This window comes from Enhydra lutris, unplaced genomic scaffold (genome assembly GCF_002288905.1).
Source record: "Enhydra lutris kenyoni isolate GAN:26980312 unplaced genomic scaffold, ASM228890v2 scaffoldscaffold62, whole genome shotgun sequence".
NCBI classification, from domain to species: Eukaryota; Metazoa; Chordata; class Mammalia; order Carnivora; family Mustelidae; genus Enhydra; species Enhydra lutris.
Window position 1 is genome coordinate 15,367,632 of NW_019154146.1, and position 10,154 is coordinate 15,377,785.

The window sequence follows — 10,154 nt, forward strand, 5'->3', positions numbered from 1 at the left end:
CCTTCAACTACAAACACACTGTCTCAAGGAAGTTACATACTTGTGAGCACTCCAGGGAATGACTCACTCATTCAATTGGCTCAAAAGCATTTATCAGTAATATAATGCTATGTCAAATACATCTCAATTTTAAAAATGTTGATTCCTTGCTATTTACCAGGATCATTTCTAAGTGTTGGACACTATCTTAGTTAGCTCAGGCTGCCATAACAAAATACCGTAGACTAGATGGCTTAAAAAGAGACATTTATGTTCTTACCATTCTGGAAACTGGAAGTCTGAGATAAGGGTGTCTGCATGATCAGACTCTACTGAGGGCTCGTGTCCAGGCTTTCAGACGGCTGCCTTCTCCCTGTGTCCTCACAGAGCAGATGGAGTGCTCTCTTCTTCTTATAAGACCACAGTCCTATTGGATTAGGACTCTACCCTTATAACGTTATTCAACCTTAATTACCCCCCAAAGATCCTAATTCCTTTTTTTTTAAGTTTAATGTATTTTAATAGCAAACTTACAGGAACAGCACAGAAGACAGACAACATTAAAAACATGTACTTGCATGTAGAACAACTCAGTTAGAAAAGTATAGCGAATGGATGGATCTACTGTATGATAAAAATGCTACAAACACCATTTAGTTGCCGTCAATAAGAAATTTACTTGTTTTTAAAAAAAACCCAAATGCTGGCATTGTCCAGACACAGTAAACTTGGAGGTTAGGGCTTCCTCATATGAATTTTAGAGAGACCCAATTCTGTCCACAGCAGCCACCCAAATATAAGCCAAATGAATATCTCTGCCCTCACAGAACTTAACCTCTCAGAGTTTAGTGTTTAGTCCTAGTTAATGATCCTTCCTACTCTGCCATTTCCAAAAGCATCTCTGCCTCTCTACTCAAGTACTGATACTCCTCCAGATTCAGGCCCTCGGCCCTCCTGTCTGCCCTGTACTCCTTCCCCTGGTTGATCTCAACCACTCCCAGGATTTTAGGTTCCCTCTGTACATTGAAGACTTAAAAATAGATATCTCCACCCAAGATCTCTTTGCTGACTAGGAAAGCCACATTTCTAGATACCTGCTAGACATTTTTACTTGCATTTTCATTCATTCAATAAGTATTTATTGAACACCTACTACGGATGGGCCATTTGAGGTTTAACTTGGCCAAAATTAACTTATTTTTCCCCAGACCTACTCTACATTCTGTCTCCTAGCTCAGCAAATGGCATTGCTGTTCATGTAACTGTGTAACATGGCAAAAAAATCCAGTCTGCAGCCCTAACATATTTTTTTCACTCCCAAATTTGACCCGTCACAAATCTTTCCTCCCATCTCCCTGACTGCTCTACTCTCTTTTCTCATCCTTGTTATTGTTTTCAGGCCATTCTCTTCTCTCCCAAGCTGTGCCACTAACCTTTTCCTTTTACTGTCCATTCTCCACACTGCAAGAAGAGTAATCTTCCTCAACAGTAAAAGAACTTGAATCATTTTTCTCATTTTTCCAGAGTCTGCACCCATTTTAGCATAGGTATTATGCTCCTGCCATATCGAATTCCTTTCAAGTTCTAACCCTCTGGATTCTAAGTCTAAATGGTCACAGTGTGGTTTACTCTATCGGGAATCTTCTTCCCATTCTTTCACCAGACTTACTCCTGTGCATCCTCCAAGTCTCCCTTGAGACATCTACAGCTACCAGAATCAAGGACCAAGTCCTTGATCTCCTTGATTTCCTAATGGGTGCTTCTCCTGTAAATGTGCATAGCTCCCTAAACATCTTCAGTTATAGCCCTTATCATGCTCTTGGAATTTCCTGTGTGTTTCTCTGTATCCTCTCTTTTTCCAAGTCATGGGTCCATTGCCTAGTATAATGCCTGATGTGTAGTTGACCCCCAATAAACATTGTTTGAAAAATGAATGCTGGGGCGCCTGGGTGGCTCAGTGGGTTAAAGCCTCTGCCTTCAGCTCAGGTCATGATCTCAGGGTCCTGGGATCGAGCCCCATGTGGGGCTCTCTGCTCGGTGGGGAGCCTGCTTCCCCCTCTCTCTCTGCCTGCCTCTCTGCCTACTTGTGATCTCTCTCTCTCTCTCTCTCTCTCTCTGTCAAATAAATAAATAAAATCTTTTTAAAAAAGAAAAGAAAAATGAATGCTTACACCCCTCAGATATCACATTTGCATTGTTAACTGATTTCCTCAATAACAACACAAAAGGAATGGATATAATGGCTAGACTTTAGAACGAGAGCTTAGGGGAAAGTTTAGAAGCAGATTCATATTTCCTAAATAAATCTGATTTCTTATCACATAACAAACAGGCCATTAGAATCGATGGTCCCTTTATGGATTATCAAGCCCAATCTCTCCATTATATTTACAAGGAAACCGTGACCCAAAAGACATAGGAGACTTGCAAAAGGTCGTATGGCTAGGGGAACTGGACCAGTACTTGGGCCTTCAAATTTAGGATACATCATGCTTTCTACCCAATCCCAGCAGCTCCAGGTGAATACTGCCTTGTTTCCTCTCTTAGCGTGGGTCATGATTAGGATAAATCAAATTGAGACATAAACTTCATAGCTCAGTAGGCTATTCTTAGAGTCTTAGAAATTCCCAATTCTTTGGAAAACATAAGACTGCTTCCACGTTCCCAAATCACTGGTAAAGAAATGTGGAGAAGGATTTAAGAAAATAAGTTAAAAACATTGAAACAACTAGTGGTCAGAGAAATAACTTGCCTTATAACATGAAGAAATGAGTTATGCAACTCCCATCCATTACTCCTCAGAAAAGAGTTCATTTAGATCTGACTCTTAGGACAACAGCATTTGAATCAAACTTTCCAGCTAAAAACAAAACAAAAAACAAACAAACGAACAAAAAACTTTAAATCCTTCTTGTATCTGCTAAATTGTACAAACTTGCAAATTATAGTACCTTTAACCAAAAAAATTCATTGTTTTGGTATAGTTCAATTTTCAAGAGAATCCAATTTGAAAGACTTAAAAAATCTTCCCATTTTGCTATGGTAATTGTCAAGAAAACCGCTTTATGATCAAAACGTGCTAGCCTTCCTAAAAACCATAGCCTCTTAAAAGAACTGGAAAGATTATTGGGACTCACATTATAAACACTCAGATTCAGAAAACTTTAGTGGCAAACTTTTGGCCAATTCTTGAGGAAACACATTATTTTCAGTGAAATTTGCCAACAGCCTTTTTCACTATAAAGACAAAGAAAGAGTAATTCTATAGACTTTTATGCCAAATGTTAATGTTTGTAATGTTGTACAAACAGCAATTTCCCCCTTTTCTCCACCTTGCCTTTCCCCTCAATCTTTTGTCCTTAATACATCTCTACCCTTCCTTACCCGCTGGTAAGCCTCTCTCTTCTCTGAAGTGTTTGTGAGCCAGCCCTAATCAATGTGGGTCACCCCACTGAGATCCAGAATCCTAACGTTAAAAAAGATGTCTGCCTAGCCAACCTGTTCTCTCTTACATGTGTGTCCTCAACTCCCTTAGCTTCCTTTTCAGCAGCCCCATCACTGACCTCAACACAAACATCCCAGGGCCCTTCGTAGATATTGGTGGGGTTCAAGATGAACAAGAGTTCATAAAGGCTTCAAGTTCTAGATGAACACCTCCCTCACCCTCCCAACTCCCCATCCCATCAAAACTCTCATTTGCTCAGTTTATAGAAATACATCTGATTGTACTAATTTCCATTCTTACCTGACATGCAGGTATTTGAATTTTAAAAAAGGAAATCTTACTAAACCAAAAAAATCTCTACTTGTGGAAGCACGGAAGCTTGAAAAGAAATGCATAGAGCCTGGGAGGAGGTATCTGTATGTGAAGTTTGTCCTGTGCCAGTCTTTCTCAAGAGGTTTGAAAAACTCAAAAGGGAAAGGAGCTATAGCAAACCATCCCTCAGTTAACCCTTGGAGTGCTGTAGTAAAGACATCCTGCTCTTCCTCCCAGGGACAGTCTTCATTCTTGCATAAGCAATTGATCATCTAATATAAACAACACAACCAGTGCTGGGGCTACGTTAGGGCTCTGATGAGTATGCTGCAGAGCAGTCCAATCAGAGAGACTCACCATTTTCCCAAAGGGCAACTGAAGGTGAGACCATTCCAAATACCTAGGATTTCACCCCTCCCTGCATCATGATGCTAGAGACGGGGGAACACAAAAGCAATAAAAGTGTGTTCTAGGTACCTGTGTCAAATGTCTCAAAAGTTTAAGCCTGACAGTCCCTTTCCCACAGGCTTTTCTTTTCATGAAAAATGGGATCTCGGACTCTTCTTGATGTGATAATGTTATCTTTTTCAGAGCCGGCATAAGAATGATGGAACTAAATACAGTTTTGCTCATGAATCTAGACATGCTTATTCTTTTTTTTTTTTTTAAGATTTTATTTAGTTATTTGACAGACAGAGATCACAAGTAGGCAGAGAGGCAGGCAGAAAGAGAGAGGAAGGGAAGCAGGCTCTCCGCTGAGCAGAGAGCCCAATGTGGGGCTCGATCCCAGGACCCTGAGACCATGACCTGAGCCGAAGGCAGAGGCTTTAACCCACTGAGCCACCCAGGCGCCCCTAGACATGCTTATTCTTGAAAGTAAATGCTGCATTCCTTTTAGTGAATGTTTCCCAATCAGCCCAAATTCACCCTTCACTATCATGTACTTAACAGGCTCTTCCATCTCCGCCCCCAGACAGACCTGCTTCCTGTTTTGGGTAATCTAGTGTTTGTTGAGTGGTCAGGAGCCCGTGCAACCTTGGTTTTATACTCTTCACATCATTTAAAGGAATTTGCATAGAAACTCTGAACCAGAACTTCCTGAGTCTCAGCCTGAACCACGTGGGAGCCTTGCTCATAGTGGCCTCGACTGCCTTGTGTGTATGACTCCGGGTTTCATCATCTGTCTTCCCATCCTGTACGTGGGGAGGAAAGACGTTGGCAAAGGAAACCAGATTGTCTCAACCTCTCTGTTAGCTGAGTTGGTGGTGAGGATTATTTCTGTTCCCTCCCAGCTAGAGCAGTATGAACAAGACCACCAATTTTGGTGATTTTGATCAGATCAGTAGGACGACAACCAAAACATCCCAAAAGGAGAGTTGATTTCTTTACTGATCTCTCTAAAGCTCACCAGAGGCCTCAGGTAAATCTAGGTGGTTGTTAACTGAGCACCTCTCCTTTGCTTCACAGATATTACTTCACTTTGACATTTTAAGCATAAAATGTGGTTTCTGTTGTAAACGGCCCAAGTTATTTTTAAAGACATCTTGAGAAGATTTCTTCTCACCTCTGCATGCCACTCACCAATTTCCCCTTTGGAGGCAAAGGATGTTAACAGTTTTGTTTTCTTTTCTTTTGATTAGAGGGGGAAGGGGTAAAAGGAAAAAGGGGGATAGAATCTCAACCAGGCTCCATGCACAGCACAGACCCAGTGCAGGGCTCAGTCTCACATACCTGAGATCATGACCTGAGCTGAAATCAAAAAGAGTCAGATGCTTAACCAACTGAACCACCCAGGCACCCTGAATGTTAACAGTTTTTAGAAGTTTCCTTCCAGAGATGGTTCATGCAGATAGAACACACACACACACACACACACACACACACACACACACTCTTCTACATTCTTTAAAAAAAAAAAAAAAAACCCAAATAGTAGCATATATCCTGTTTTGTGTCATGGCTTTTGTTTTGGTTTTGGGTTTTTGTTGTTGTTTTTTTTTAAAGATTTTATTTATTTGACAGAGAGAAATCACAAGTGGGCAGAGAGGCAGGCAGAGAGAGAGAGAGAGAGAGGAGGAAGCAGGCTCCCTACAGAGCAGAGAGCCCGATGCGGGACTCGATCCCAGGACCCTGAGATCATGACCTGAGCTGAAGGCAGAGGCTTAAGCACTGAGCCACCCAGGCGCCCCTGTTTTGTTTCGTTTCTTAAGATTTTATTTATTTGTTTATTTGACAGAGGGAGACATGGCGAGAGAGGGAACACAGGCATGGAGAGTGGGAGACAGAGAAGGAGGCTTCCTGCCGATCAAGGAGCCCAACACAGGGCTTGAACCCAGGACTCTGGGATCATGACCTGAGCCAAAGGCAGATGCTTAGCTGAGTGAGCCACCCAGGCATCCCATGTTTTCTTTAATAATATATCTTGGACAGCTTTCTATTTTGTTACATACACATCCTCCTCTTTTTTATGAATGCATGGTATTCTAGTGCATGGAAGAAACATAATTTATTTTACCAGCTCCCCATTAATGGCAATTAAGTTTGCCCCAGTCTTTTTCCATGATCAACAATTCTACAATTAGTCAATCCTCACGGATATCAATATGTACAATATCTAGTTTAGCAGATGTTGCCCAAACACCCTCTCTAGCGGCTGCACAGTTTGGACCTGCACGCCCTCACAAATATGGCGGATCTTTGAACTTTTTGATCTTTCTCAAAATAGTATCTCCATGCAGTTTCAACTTGCACTTTCTAACAATCAGTGAGGCTGGACCTCTTTTCACATGTTTTAGTATGAATGCTATCTCTACCACCTAGAGGTTGGGTGAATTTGAACCAATTAAAGTCTACGATCCATAAAGTTGGGATAATTCCTACCTCAAAATGTTGTCACAAAGATTAAATGCAATGACAGAGGAAAGGCATGTTCTACTTGTTCATTTTCACCATTATTTTTCCAGTAAACAATGACTGGGACCCCAGAAGCACAAGCTAATAATGCATTAAAGGTAATGGAAAGTGTAATAAAGGCCAGAGCTGTGTGGCCCAAAGGTTTCAGATGAAATAAAGAGCTGTTGTTGAAGGCCTGCTTACTGCTTCCAAAATGACAGTTGGCTTAACACAACATCATTGAAATTCAGTACAAATCACGACTGTTTCCCTGAGGATAAAAAATAACCACGCAGAGTGGCACCTTAGGTGTGCAGTAGAACATTAACACCAGAAACAAGCTATGTAAACCTGAAAAACAGAAACTCACTTATGAAACCAGTGTGTTTTTGGAATGAATTGTTGAAATGCCAGTTCTTACTCTTTTACAATGTTTTCAGACCCATTGCAAACCACCTCCTATTGCTCCCACTGAGGCATTGTGCAGTGCAGGTAAATATCCATCGTCAGATTTGAAACCTCTGTAAACAAGTGGGAGATTGTTGATAGATCTGAAGCTGTCACGTCAGGATGACAGGCTTCCATAAAAATAAAACATATTTTGAAGCAGACCGACAATATGAGGAGTTAAGATGCTTTGATACACAACGAAAATGCTCGGCACTCAAATGGCAAATGTAATTTAGAATCCCTCTATGCACAAAGTTCTCAGTAAAGTTGAAACCACAAACCACCCAATTTTCCTTAGTTATATCTTTTAGTCTTTCCATTTATAACATATTAATAAATACGACCACTAGATTTGGGGACTGGGTTCTAATAAGAGATAGGAAGACAATAATGGTGACCTTCAATGTCTTTTTCATGGAAGGAAGAGGTTTTATATTTATGATTAATTTGTCATGGTTTACAAAAAAATCCAAATAGTTGCTTTTATATTAGAAGGAAACCCAGATGTCCTGTATGTATAAGTTTTCTGATCTGTAGCATAAATATCACAGAGGTTTTATATTGAGACTCCATTCCACACTTAAATATACTCCATGTCAGATTTTTAGAAATCCATTAAGAGAAAATTAAATAGCCTATCATTAAAGATAATATCCTCTTCCCCTAATATTTCTTTTTTTTTAAGATTTTATTTATTTATTTGACAGACAAAGATCACAAGTAGGCAGAGAGGCAGGCAGAGAGAGAGGAGGAAGCAGGCTCCCCGCTGAGCAGAGAGCCTGATGTGGGGCTCGATCCCAGGACCCTGGGATCATGACCTGAGCTGAAGGCAGAGGCATTAACCCACTGAGCCACCCAGGCGCCCCTCCCCTAATATTTCTTAAAATGTGTTTTTACATTGCAAGTACATAGATCTAAGATGAACAACTTGAACAAGCAGATCCAATCCTCCATGAGGAGTGGGTAGGTAGGCCATCTACTACTACAGGACCTGTCACTTTGAAACACATGTATTGTTGTAGTGCTGTGTTCCTTTGGGATCCTGCTGGGCCCTTATCATATTGCCTGGCACATATTCGTACTCAGTAAATATATGGAAAGAGAATGAAAAAATGAATGAATGAATGAAAAAATGTATGTATGAATGAATAAAAAATGAATGAAATTACCCATATTTATTATTTAGCTTCACGTAGATAAAGGGTTTCTGTGACACTTTGCCTGTTGTTCTGAATCATATAGCACTTACAGGTGTTTATTACTATCTGAAATAGTGAGCAATACCCCTTCCTCAAGAAGTATAGGCAGGAAATACATGTTCTGATCAGCAGATGCCCTGAAACCCACATAGGTCCAAGGGTCCCAGCCCTGACAAAATAGGCTCTTTCTGGTAGTACACTAAGTCTCCCCTAAAACTCTTGAGTCCCAACTCCCTTCACAGCATGGGCTTCTCCTAACAATCCCTGGGAACTCTGTAATGACGTGGCCCAGTGACCACAGATTGATCCCACGTTGACAAAGTCAAGACATATGAATAGAATGGCTCTGATGGCTCCTAACCCCATACACTCAAGAGCAGGCCAACTAGCTTGGAGGTGCTTTCTCTACCGATGACTGGATGCAACCATTCTATTCCATCACCACGAACTCCTCATGACCATTAAGAGCATTTACTGCCTATGTAGGTATTTTGGGGAAATCTCATGACATTTACTTTATACAGTCTTTTACTTAGGTTATAAGGTTAATTTGCTACATAATATTATAAACTCTTTGAAGGTACAGACTAAGTTCGGGAATCAGTTCAGGATGACATAATGGAGACTCCTGATGGCAGAAAGATGAGCCTCTTTATTTTAGTCTTTTTATTAACTGAATTAAGTGTTTTGATGGTCAGTAGGTTAAAGAAGCTGAACCAAGATTTTTGGTCAAATATTGATATACAAACAGAATGTTAAAATGGAGCCATTGTGTTGCAATGTTGGGCTGAGATCCCTAAACAGTATATGGCACAATCAAAGTAACATCAAAGGCCACCACATGGTATTTGGGGGGCGGCGGGTGAAGCAAAGGGTAGCATGGGGGGTTTCACTCTCCTTTCACACATCAGGAGTATACAGGGATCAGGAGTTGGAGAATTAGAGGATTTTCGGAGAAAGCTGTTTGCTGTCTATCACCTCCACCTGGGATGGAAGAGGTAGGACATGCCCATGTTCACTCCAAGCCCTGGAAAGGGGGCCTCAATACAACTCCTGGGAAAACTTGGTAAGTGTCTGCTGAGAACAGGCAGACACACTGATCCACCTGGAAATCTCAAGGACAAAACAACCTGGCCCACTACTCTGACAGCAAGCAGGAGGGATGGCTGTGCTGGGATTGGTCTATGCTCACAAAGCTGGTGGAAGCAAAGGATGGAGCTGATGATGGCCACGGCCAAAAAGAACTAATGTAGGTTGGATCTGGATTCAGCCTAAGGGGGCAGCCCGAAGGGGATGGGAGGTGCCTTGTTGATTCCGAGGCTGAGGAGGGACTATCCATAACCAGCCAGAGGATGTGATATTACCCGTGCAGGGATCCACGAGTGGAAGATTCCCAGAGCTGGGGTACAGAGGGTATAGCAAAAGCATCCATGAGTAAGTTCCTAACACGTGTCAGACCTAGAAAGCATGACACCACCTCACCGTGTTTCATCGCCCTTTCCTCTGAGCTGGACCAGCCATTCTAACCCCGCAGGAATGAAACATTTAGCTAGCAAGATGCACAAAGAGAAACAAATGTGAGAGAAGGAAAAAGAAGCCAACTGCTCTTTCAGCTGCTCCAAGCAGCAAGCTTGTTTGAGGCCTGAATGGGAGAAGGGGGGGAGATGTGACAGTAAATGAAACTCACATGGTTTGATATTTACATTGGACTGGTTATATTAATTAGTGACTAGAGGTCCTTTATTACTTGGAAGTGACCAGAAAGTCTTGAGATTTGCTTTGCATTTCATCCAGGGAAACAACCAGGCCCACAGAACAAATTTAAAGGCACAGTGAATACTCCCTTCTTATATTCCATGAGACCTGCTTTTCGGCAT